The sequence below is a fragment of the Chinchilla lanigera genome, unplaced genomic scaffold (assembly GCF_000276665.1).
Source record: "Chinchilla lanigera isolate Chin_1 unplaced genomic scaffold, ChiLan1.0 scaffold00042, whole genome shotgun sequence".
Taxonomy (NCBI): domain Eukaryota; kingdom Metazoa; phylum Chordata; class Mammalia; order Rodentia; family Chinchillidae; genus Chinchilla; species Chinchilla lanigera.
This window is the reverse complement of record NW_004955443.1, coordinates 7,724,288-7,735,789: the sequence shown is the minus strand read 5'-3', so window position 1 is coordinate 7,735,789 and position 11,502 is coordinate 7,724,288. Positions and strand designations below refer to the sequence as shown.

At 43.6% G+C, this 11,502-nt stretch overlaps 1 pseudogene; it reads right to left on the bottom strand.

Moving 5' to 3' along the window:
* Window positions 1–1,180: 1,180 nt before the first annotated feature.
* Window positions 1,181–11,502, bottom strand: part of LOC102003391 — a 14,282-nt pseudogene continuing 3,960 nt past the window's right edge.

The window sequence follows — 11,502 nt, the reverse complement described above, 5'->3', positions numbered from 1 at the left end:
AAAAGAAATTTTAAAAAAAGAAATTTAGAAAAACAGCACAACACATCAAATTTCCCTCACGTCCACAGTTCAGTTATATCCAAACATTCTAAGACCAAATAGCTTCCTACCCTGCAGCCCGGGATGACAATGAAGACACTGAAGACACATAAAGGTGAATGCTGAAGGTCAAAGTTGCAGGTGTAGGTCACAAGTCTTCCTTTCAAATGTATACCAAAGTCTTGCTTTTCCATTTGTTTAAAGTGTTTTTACAGGAAGTTTTTCAAAGTAATTTCATCCCGGACACTAGGTTTCTTCAATGATACACAGCTCCATAAAGTCTGCGTTTCCATCTGATAAGAATGAAAAGTAATTTTTACTTTCTTTCTTTCTTTCTTTCTTTCTTTTTTTTGTCTTTTTTGAGACAGAACTGTACTTGCTGTACAGTTCAGGCTGGCCTTGAGCTCACTTTGTAGCCCAGGCTGGTCTTGAACTGGCAATGATCCTCCTGCCTCAGCCTCCCCAGTGCTGGGATTACAGGCACGTACCACCCCCCCAGCCGTAATTTTTACTTTTGTCTCTTTTTTTTTTTTTTGTGGTAGTGGAAAGAAGCAAAACTATCAGATTCCTGTAATACTTGAGGAAAAAGAGAGGATAGAAAATATTTGGGCTATGCTGGGTGTTGGTTTTGTTTGTCTCTCTGGCGTGTGACTTCAAAAAGAGTTAAATCCTTAAATCACACTTACGCCACTACAATGATTAGTACTAATTTTTTTTTAGATGATAAAAAAGAAAATGTCGAATAGTCATGAAAATGGTCAAAAGTTTTTTTTAACCACAGGTCTATTTTTGCCCCTCACCAAAAAAATACAAAATGAGCATATAATTGGGATGGTAACTGTTGGATAGGCTAACTAACTCATCCACTTGGCCCTAAACAGGTTTAAGGGAAATAGACATTAGGTTTTCTTCGTAATGTTATGGAAGTAAGCAGCTGGATTCATGGAGCTTGTGTGAGGTCCAGTGAGCCTCTCAACGCACGTAAGGAAGCATGGCTGTCGTTCTCCGACTGCTCCCATCTGAACACACTCAGCTACCGTGGAAATTGCAAAGGAAGGAAAATTGCATTTATTCCAATATTCATATACTGGGATTTTAAAGCGCTCTTCCTTCCACGGAGCTCCAGAGTGGTGATAATGTGCTAGGGGCTGCTGTGTTTTCCCAGCATGAGCTCCATCCGCTGAGGATCCTGGGAAGAATAGTGAAGTGGTCCCATTGGATGGAACATTTATGGCCCAAAACCTGGGGGTGGGGGTGGGGGCGGGGCGGTCCCAGGGGGCGGCGGCAGAGCGATGTTCACCACTCCTGGAGGACCACTTGGCGGCAGGTGGAAGGAGTCGGCAGAGTCTTCTGCTGCTGCTGCAGGAGGAGGAAGAAGAGCTCCCGGCAGTGCTGGAACAGCCTCTAGCTTGACCCCAGAGTCTGGGGTTCCATCCTCCTCTTTTTCTTTCCCCCTAGCTGCCTGGGATCTTCCCCATTTCACCTTGAGTCTGCCGCCATTGACAATCAACTTATCAAAGGACTTCTCCGCAGCCACTTCCGCAGCCTGCCCGTAGCAAACTGGAAAATGCACTGCTGCCTCTGCACAACAGCGATCGTCCGGATCTCTGCAAATTGGTAGAAATGACCTCTGAGGTCTGTCTCAGGAACGGTACCCCCGGACCACCGACATACAGCGTGGTGATAGTCTCATCCTCGGGCCGGTCTAGACGAGGCACTGTGGAAGCCCGCTTTAGAAGCTTATCTGCTGCAGGGTCTCTGATTCCATAATATCGGTCTTTAATGTTTTGATCAGCAAGGGGGTCATCTGGGTCTGCAGGCTTCTCATGCCTGTACAGACACTCCTCTCCTCTCTTACACTCTCCTTTCACCCAGAAAGAGCAAATGTGGGGCCGATTCCTTTTGTAGGAGGGTGTGGTCCGGGCCAGTTGAAGCAGCATGTCACCGGTGGACGTGGCTTTCCCCAGCATGCCAACTCTCCGTGTTCCATCAGAGTTAGGAATTCCTCTCTCCATATTCTGTGTGTAGTACTCTTCATTGACGTCTGATTTTGGCATGTCGTCTGTAAAAGACAGTCCTGCATCTCGAACCTGGATGGGCAGGCCATACTCTAGGTGTAAGAGGCACATCTGACAGACATTCTTCAATGTACTGCAGGTTCGGCACACCTCAGTCTTCTTGAAGCTCATGTGGACCCCAGGATGCCGGCCGGGCGTGGTGATGCTGGTAATCCCAGCACTCAGGAGGCTGAGGCAGGAGGATTGCTGTGAGTTCAAGACCAGCCTGAGTTACAAAGTGAGCTCAAGGCCAGCCTGAACTGTATAGTGAAATCCTATCTCAAAAACAAACAAACAAACAAAAGAAAATCACAAAAAACTCTCCTCCTCCCCACATTACCCGATCCCCAAACCCCTGGACTTTAGACAACTGGTTCTATAAAGTCACCATTGGATCCTGGGTTTCACCTATAAAGGAGATGCACCAATTGCATTTAGTGTATTTTAACTGTGGGCCAGTACTTGGCCTGTTGTGTGAGTCCGCTGGCACTGTGGACTTTTTCTCTAGGCTAAAAGAGACCCAAGGCAGGATCTCATGGTTCGTTAGTTCTCAACTAGCCCTGAACGGTATCACTGCAATGGATTCGTCTGCTACTACTGCAGCTGATGTGACTGCATAGGAACACGCCTGACTCGGTGGACAATGCCATGCCCGTGACTCTGTCTGCTGATCCCACCACCACACGCAGGGAGAGGGACAGCAAGAGTTCCTAACCCAAGAACTTGGCCTGGATCAGGCTCCGCAAAACGCCTTCCAGCTGGGGGACAGTGGTCCTGGGTCTGAGTTAGCCTCAGTATGCGGTGGAGGGAGCGGAGGAGTTACTGGGGTGCGAGCTCTCAGATGCTGGCAGAAAAGCTACTGGGGAGTCGCACACACAGGGTCTCAGTGGAATATTTCATCTGTGTTCCCATCGGGCATCTTGCAGGTGTAGGTTTTTGTTTGTTTCTTGATTTATTTAGTAGTGTGGATTATGTTATGTTCTTTTATGGTTTCTTTGTTTTTTAGGTTGCTTTTTTTTTTTTTTTTTTTGGTACCAGGAATTGAACTCATGACCTCAGCTTTGCCAGGCAAGTGCTTATGCCACTGAGCTATATATCCCCAGCCCTAGGTTGCTACTTTTGTGCACTTGTTCTTTCATTGGCTCTGATCTAACAGGTGTCCAGGTTCTCTCCCTTGCCTCAGCCCCCTTTCTAGTTTTTTTTACCTCAAACTCCTGAAACAGTATTACTAACATATTTCTTCTGTTTTGTTTTGTGTTGTTTTGTTTTGAGACAGGGCCTCACTTTGTAGTTCAGACTGGCCTTAAACTCACTAATCAGGATAATGGTAGCTTTCTTGAATGACTTTGGTTTTGGTTTTTTTTGGTACTAAGAATGGAACTTGGGACCTTGTGCTTGCCAGGCAAGCCTTTGTGCTGCTGAGCTATATCCCCGGATCTTGAATGACTTTGGGAGCTCTAATTCCCCTTCAGTTTTACTAAAGAGCTTGAGGAGTATTGGTGTTAGATCTTTCCTGAAGGTTTTATAAAATTCATCAGTGACTCCATCAAGACCCGTGCTTATGTTAATAGATAGGTTTTTTTGTTACCGCTTGAATTTCCTTTCCTGTTAGTGGATTATTCAGGGTTTTAAAATCATTTTGGTTCAGCTTTGGTACTTCATATGTACCTAGGAATCTATCCATTTCTCCTGAATTCTCTAATTTGTTGGTGTACAGGTTGGCAAAGTACTGTAATTGTTAATATTCTTTTTATTTTTTCACTGTCCATTGTGATTTCCCTTTCTTCCTTCCTTCCTTTTTGAAAGGTTCTCACTGCAATTCAGGCTGGCTTTGACAATTCTATTAGCCCCAGGTTGGCCTTGAACTGGTGGAAATCCTCCTGCCTCAGCTTCCCAAATGCTGGGATTACAGGCATGCATGCACCACCATGACTGGCATCTTTTTCACTTCAAATTGCCTTGATTTGGGTCTTTTTTCTTTTGTTTGGGGTTAGATTAACTAAGGGTTTGTCTATTTTGTTTACTGTTTCAAAGATGATTGTAATTCATTGTAATTTATTGTAATTTATTTTTTGGTCTCAACTTAAAAAATTTCTGCTCTGAGTGTTATAATTTCCTTCCTTGTGCTAGCTTTGGATTTGTTCTCATTTTTCTGGAACCTTTTTTTTTGTACCAGGAATCAAACTCATAACCTCAGGTTTGCCAGGCAAGTGCTTATGCTGCTGAGCTACATACCCGGCCCAAGGAACCTTGAGATGCACTGTTAGAATATTTATTTGGGCTGTTTTTGTTTTGTGTGCATTTGCAGCTATCAATTTCCCTCTTTAGGACTGCTTTCATTGTGTTTCTTAAATTCTAGTGTGTTGTACTGATATATTGTATTGTTTAGTTCTGTGATCTGTCTTATTTCTTTCTTGATTTCTTCTGTAAACCATTGTTTATTTGAGAGTGTATGGGGGCCGGGGATATAGCTTACCAGCACAGCACCTGCCTGGCCAGTGTGAGGTGGTGAGTTCGATTCCTAGTATATAAAAAAGGAACGTATGGTTAGCCAGGTGTGATGGTGCATGCCTATAATCCCAGCACTTGGAAGGCTGAGGCAGGAGGATCACCATGAGTTTGAGGCCAGTCTGGGCAACATAGTGAGGTCTGCGTTACGTAGTGAGACCCTAAAACAAGAAAAAAAGAGTATATTGTTTAGTTTGCATGTATTGCACAATTTCTGAGTTTTCTTTTGTTATTGATTTCTATTTCATTGGATTAAGATTTCATAGTATGCATGATATAATTTCAATTCTTTTATATTTACTATTGGTTGTTTATTGGCTAGGGTGTAGTCTATTTTGGAGAAAGTTCCATGTGCTGTTGAGAAGAATGTGTACTCTGCTTTTATTGGGTGGAACATTCTGTAGGTATATATTAAGTCCATTTGTTTAAAGGTTTGGTCCAGCTCTACTATTTCTTTGTTGATTTTTTGTCTAGATCTGTCTATTTGTGATAATGGGGTATTGAGGTCTCCCACCATAATTATGTTTATCTGCTCTTTATGTCCAGTAGTACGTTTGATATAGTTGGGTGTGCCACTGTAGGTGCACATGTGTTGATAATTGTTATCTCTTCCTGTTGGATTGTTTGCTTGATCAATATGTAGTGACCTTTTGTGCCTCTTTTGATTGCTTTGTCTAAAGATAGGAGAGCTATACTTGCTTTTTTCCCCCCGGGTTCCCATTGTATGGAATCTTGTTTTCCATCATTTGGTTTTTAATTTGAGTTTGGTTTTGGGTTAAAATGTATTTCTTGAATACAGCATACCACTGGATTTTGTTTATTGATCCATTTTATCAGTCTGTGTCTTGTGATTGAGGAATGAAGACCATTCACATCGAATTGTGTTGCTGTTAGGTATTAACTTATTCCTGTCATTGCCTTGTTTTCCTGTTGCTGATTCACTATCTCTCCCTTCTGCTTAACTGCCCACCCCACATCATATATTCATTCTTTCAGATCTTTTGCAGTTGTAGCTTCATTGTCTTTTCCCAAGGTGTCCTTGAGATTTCTTTGGAGTGCTGGTTTGGTGGTCATGAATTTCTTTGTGCTTTTCTTTATCATAAAAATATTTTATTTCATCATTAATTATGAAAGATATGCACAGCAAAAGACCCCACCAACAAGCTGAGCATAGTGGCATATGCCTGTAATTCCAGCACCCAGAAGGCTGACACAGGAGTATTTCAATGAGTTCAAGGCTAGCCTGGGCTACACAGGGAACTGAATAGTGAGGCCCTATGTCAAAAAAACCACAAAAAATAAGAAATAAAAAATAAACCTAACAGAGTGAAGAGACAGCCAGTTGTCCCTCAAAGGACTAATATCTAGAACATATAAAGAACCCAAAAAATTGGATCCATCAAATTTAAAGACCCAATCCAAAAATGGACATCTGAAATGAATACATACTTCTCAAGATGAAGAAGTAGAAATGGCAAATACATATATGAAAAAATGTTCATCATCCGTGGTCGTTTGAGAGATGCAAATTTAAACAACACTGAGGATCCATCTCACCCCAAAAACAATGGCTATCATCAAGAAATCAGCCAATAACAAATGCTGATAGGACTGCGGGGAAAAGGAACCCTTCTCCACTGTTGGTGGGAGTATATACTGATGCAACCACTGTGGAAATCAGTGTGGGAATTCCTCAAAAAACTAGGACTAGAGGTTCTGTTTGACCCACCCTTTCTCCCCCTGGGTATCTTCCCAAAAGAATTAAAAGCATCGGACCACAGTGATATATACACACCCTTGTTTGGAGTGGCCCAGTCTGTAATAGCTAAATCTTGAAAACAGTTGAAATGCCCATCAACTGAGGAAAGGATAAAGAAGATGTGGGGTTTTTATACAATGGAGTACTACTCTGTCGTAAAGAAGGGTAATCTTGAGACATTTCTATCTGAATAGATGCACCTTGAGACTATATACTTTTTTTTTTAAACAAGGTCTTGCTCAGTTGTTCAGGCTATCCTTGAACTCACTGTAGCTGAGACTGGCCTCAAACTCATGGCAATCCTCCTCCCTCAGCCTCCCCAGTGCTAGGATTGTAGGTATGTGCCACCATACCTGGCAAGACTATACTTTTAAGTGAAATAAATCAGACACACATGTTTAAATAGTGCAATGTTTCTCTGGTGTGAGAAACTAAAGGTGTAAATAAGGACCAAAATGTATAATAGACATTGGGAAAGGGGAAGAAAATGTTCACATGAGAAGGGGAACAAGGGAGGTGGGAGGGAAGGAAGGGACAAGATAAAAAAGAGAATAGAAAAAATGGAAACAAAGCTTTTGTAAATAAGGAGGGGAAGGGGTTCAAGGGAGTGGAGGGAAATGGGAAAAAGGAAGCAGCAGGATATGTCACGTACAGGTACAAATTCCCAGTGATGAAGGTGATCATTATGTGTATCTAAAATGTACCAATAAATTTTTAAAGAGAAAATGTACCAATTTTAAAAAAGTGACTGCCAGACAAGTTTTTTATTGTAACCTATCTGCATGCCAAATGACTGCCCTCTCCCAGCCCTGACAGTGAGTTTCCATGACAATGAGCAGAAAGAGCCCTAAAAGAAACAGAAAAGAGGAGGCACCCAAATGCCTGTAAACTCTCTGCCCTTTCCAAGAAAAGACACCGCTATTCCTGCCCGTTACGCGGCTTTCCCTCCCCCTCCTTTCTTGTACCCTCCCTCTGTCAGCCCCCAGGGGCTGAAAAGGTGGTTTGCCCGTTTATCTCCCTCCTCAGTCCTGGGTGAGAAGCGTCTCCCTCACCGCTCAGTCAGCGCTGTCTCGTCATGGGCTCAACAATTCTTAGAGGGAAAAAGGGCCCAGTTTGGGGTCAGAAAATGGTAACTAACCTTGGGACTTGTGTGTACTAAGCACATAGCTTAGCACTGAGGTAAATCTAACCCCTGTGGGGTTTTGTTTTGTTTTGTTTTAGAGACAAGGTCTCCCTGTGTAGTTGAGGCTGGCCTTGAAATCAGTCTGGTAGCCAGGGATGGCCTCAAACTAAGAGTAGTCCTCCTGTCTCAGCCTCCCAAGTGCTAGGATTATAGGTGTGTGTCACCATGCCTGGTGCCCCACATTATTGATACCCTCAAAAGGAAAATAAAATGTAGTGTCATGGCACACACCTGTAATGCCAGTGTTACTGGGTATTGAGGTGCTAGAGTCTCTTTCTAGATGTGATTTCTAGGTTTTTCCCATCCTGAGCAAAGAATTGGTCAAGACAAGTATAGACAGTAGCAAAGTTTCATTAAAGGTAGGAAAGGAAACAAGTTCTGCAGAGTAAGTCTGGGCCGAGTAAAAGGAGAAAAAGAAGTGCACCCTGCAGCATGAGGGTGGCCACCGTGCAAGAGTGAACACTGTGGCCAAATTCAATGGCAGCTGCTTTCTGTACACCCACTCCTCAGGCTACTGTCAGGTCTAGGCCAGCCTATCGAAAACCTGCTCGAGTTCTTGCGAGAAGTCCACACGCAGGGCCTTGGGACCCATTTTCTCCGTGTGTGTCACAGTTCACGACTGTGGCCTGGTGCAGAGGATGAAAGGTTACTCAGTGTCAGTGTCTGAGCCGTACTCCGAGGGGGCCCAGAGGGGCTGCTCTTACCCAAGACCTCTCAGTGTGACAGTGTCTGATAAGGACAGCCTCGAACGGGAGCCTCTGTGGCTATTTATTGATAGAGTCAGGAAGCGAGGATGAAGGACAGAGGAAGGACAGCATCTGTGCAGGAATTCATGGAGCAGACAGGGGAAGATCAGGGTGATCTCCCCTGACCCTAGGGCCGTGACTGACCTTGGGGCCAATCTGAATGATAAATCGGAGTATGGGGAGGAGAGGGCCAGGGCATACACTCCTTAAGGCAGTGAGTTTGATCCTACTTGGACGTGTGGCCCAGTAGGCTATCTTTTCATCTTTAACCATGCATTTGGGAGGTTTGGGGCATGTGACTCCAAAAGTCCCTTACCTCGTACACACCTCTGGCCAATGCCCGCACACATGTGTCCTGGGATTCTGTAATTAACTGTCACACCTACTTTCCCAGACAGTTTTGCCGAGCCCTAATCTCCTGTCACATTTTCCCCTGAGAGACGCGTATCCCCATAATTCTTTCTGGGGTGCTGAGGTAGTGGAGGTCTCTGTCTTCCTGATCTTCTGGCTGGAAGGGGCTGTGGGCCCTACATACTGGGCAGTACGTCCTCTCCAACTACCTTGGGGTCTTGTCGCTCATGGGCTACATTGAAGGAGAAAAACCTATCAGAAAACAATGAGAAAAGAATGAGTGACTATTGAACTCTGTTCCAGGGGACAAAGAAGGTAAATTTACTATTATGTTGTGCATGTAGAACAGGTCAAATTTCCACACTTCCAGCCAGGCGTGGTGGCGCATGCCTGTAATCCCAGCACTCAGGAGGCTGAGGCAGGTGGATCATTGTCAGTTCGAGACCAGCCTGGGCCACAAAGTGAGCTCAAGGCCAGCCTGAACTGCATAGTGAGACCCTGTCTCAAAAAGACAAAAAAAAAAAAAAAATTTCCACACTTCTTGTAGACGACAAAATATGGTTTGTTTGGTTGGTTGGTTTTTGAGACAAGGGCCTGTAGGCATCAGAGAGGCAGGATTAAGAATAGTGCAAGTGCTGGGCATAGTGGTGCACGCCTGTAATCCCAGCACTTGGGAGGCTGAGGCAGGAGGATCCTTGTGAGTTCGAGGCCAGCCTGAGCTACATAAATGAGTTCAAGGCCAGCCTGAACTGCATAGTGAGACCGTGACACACAAAAAAAGGACAAAAAAAAAGAGTAGTGCAAGTTTTTACAATAACCTCAGGGATATTTAAGAGTGTGGCCTGATACTTGCCAAGCTATTTGCCTGTTAACCACAAATAACCTTTAGTCTCAAGTATCACTCTGACCAAATGGAGATCGAGGACTTCTAGTTTCTGTCCTAACGTTAGTTTTGTAGCTCCCTCTGTTAGCATGACTGTCGGTGTTATTGCTCTCAGGCAGCCTGGCCAGCCAGCAGCTATCCCATCTAACTTTTTTTTTTTTTTTTTGAGACAGTGTTTTACTATGTGGTTCAGGCTGGCCCTGAACTCACCTTGTAGTCCAGCCTGGCCTCAAACATGCAGCAATCCTCCTGCCTCAGCCTTCTGAGTGCTGGGATTACAGGCATGCGCCACCATGCCAAGCCCATCTAACTTATTGAAAAGTAAGCTACTGAGCAGAGTTCTGGTCCTAGCCTTTGGTTCAAGACACCCAAAGCAATTCTTTACTTTTCTGATATGGAGAGGAAGAAGGGTTTTCTTCTTTTTAATTAAGGTTGTTGGTACATTTTAAAGCTGGGGATATAGCTCAGTGGTACAAGTACCTGCCTGGCAAGTGTGAGGTCCTGAGTTTGATTCCTGGTACCAAAAAAAAAAAAGACTTCTAAGTTTATTGGTACATTTTAGATATACATAATGACCACATTCATCATAAGGAATTTGTACCTGTACATGATATATTTTGATTCCTCTTTTTTCCAATCCCCTTTCCTCCCTTCAACTCCTCTTCCCCTCCCTACTTCAAAGCTTTGTTTCCATTTTATCCTTTTTTAAAATCTTTTTTCCTTTTCCCTTCCTTTCTTTCCCCCTTCCCCCATCCTAGTTCCTCTTTTCTTTTGAACAGTTTCTTCCCATTTCACAATATCTGTTATACATTTTGGTCTTTATTTGCACTTTCAGTTTCTCACCCCAAGGAAACAATGTGATATTTACACATGTGAATCCAATTGATTTCACTTAAAAGTATGGTCTCAAATTACATTGATTTACTTAGAAATGTCTCAAGTCTATCCTTCTTTATGGCAGAGTATTGCTCCATTATCTGAAAAACTCCACAACTTCTTTATTCATTCAATGGTTAATGGACATTTGGGATGTTCAGATTTAACTATTACAGACTGTGCTGCTAAATGCATGGGTGTACATATAGCACTGTGGTATGATGCTTTTAATTCTTCTGGGAAGATACCCAGAAGGGGAATAGCTGAGTCAAGTGGGACCTCTAATCCTAGTTTTTAAAGGAAACTCCACACTGATTTCCATAGTGGTTGTACCAGTCTACACTCCCACTAATAGTAGGGAAGTGTTCCTTTCCCCCCATAGCTCCTCTAGCATTTGTACTGAGGTTTTGGGGTTTTTTTGGTACTGGGAATCGAACTCAGGACCTCGTGCATGCCAGACAGGTGCAATTCCACTGAGCTATATTCCCAGCCCTAGCATTTGTTATTGGTTGATTTCTTGATGATAGCTGCCATGTCCAGTACCACTCTCAAAGTTCCCTGGGGGAGAATGGTAGGAGGATGGAGAAATAAAGATAAGAGTCAGAATATAGAAAGCTGAGGTCAGGTGGAGCCTTCTCTCTGATGGGAAGAAAGGGACTGCTCAACTACCTCAGCCCTTTTATTTATACATTTGTCAGGTTGATGTCACATGATACCTCTCTGCCTAGCAGCCTGTCTGCATGGTAGCCTAAGGGCTTGGTGTTCTCTGGACAGGAGCAGCTGTTCACATGGTTCACCTCAGATGCTTTGTTCTCAGACTGGCCTTGTTCCAGCTCTGCACATGTGACTGATCTCCAGCTTCAGCCACTCCCCACAGATAGCCATTCTTTCCTGAGGTGGAATCTCACATTGTTTTCATTTGCCTCTCTCTCATAAGCAGTGATGCTGAACATTTTTTCATATATTTATTTGTGACTTGTATTTCTTCATCTGAGAAGTGTGTATTCATCTCAGATGCCCATTTTTGGACTGGGTCTTTAAATTTGGGGCTGCGGCAGTTTTTCAATTCTTTTTTTTTTTTTTTTTTTCTCTGGTACCGG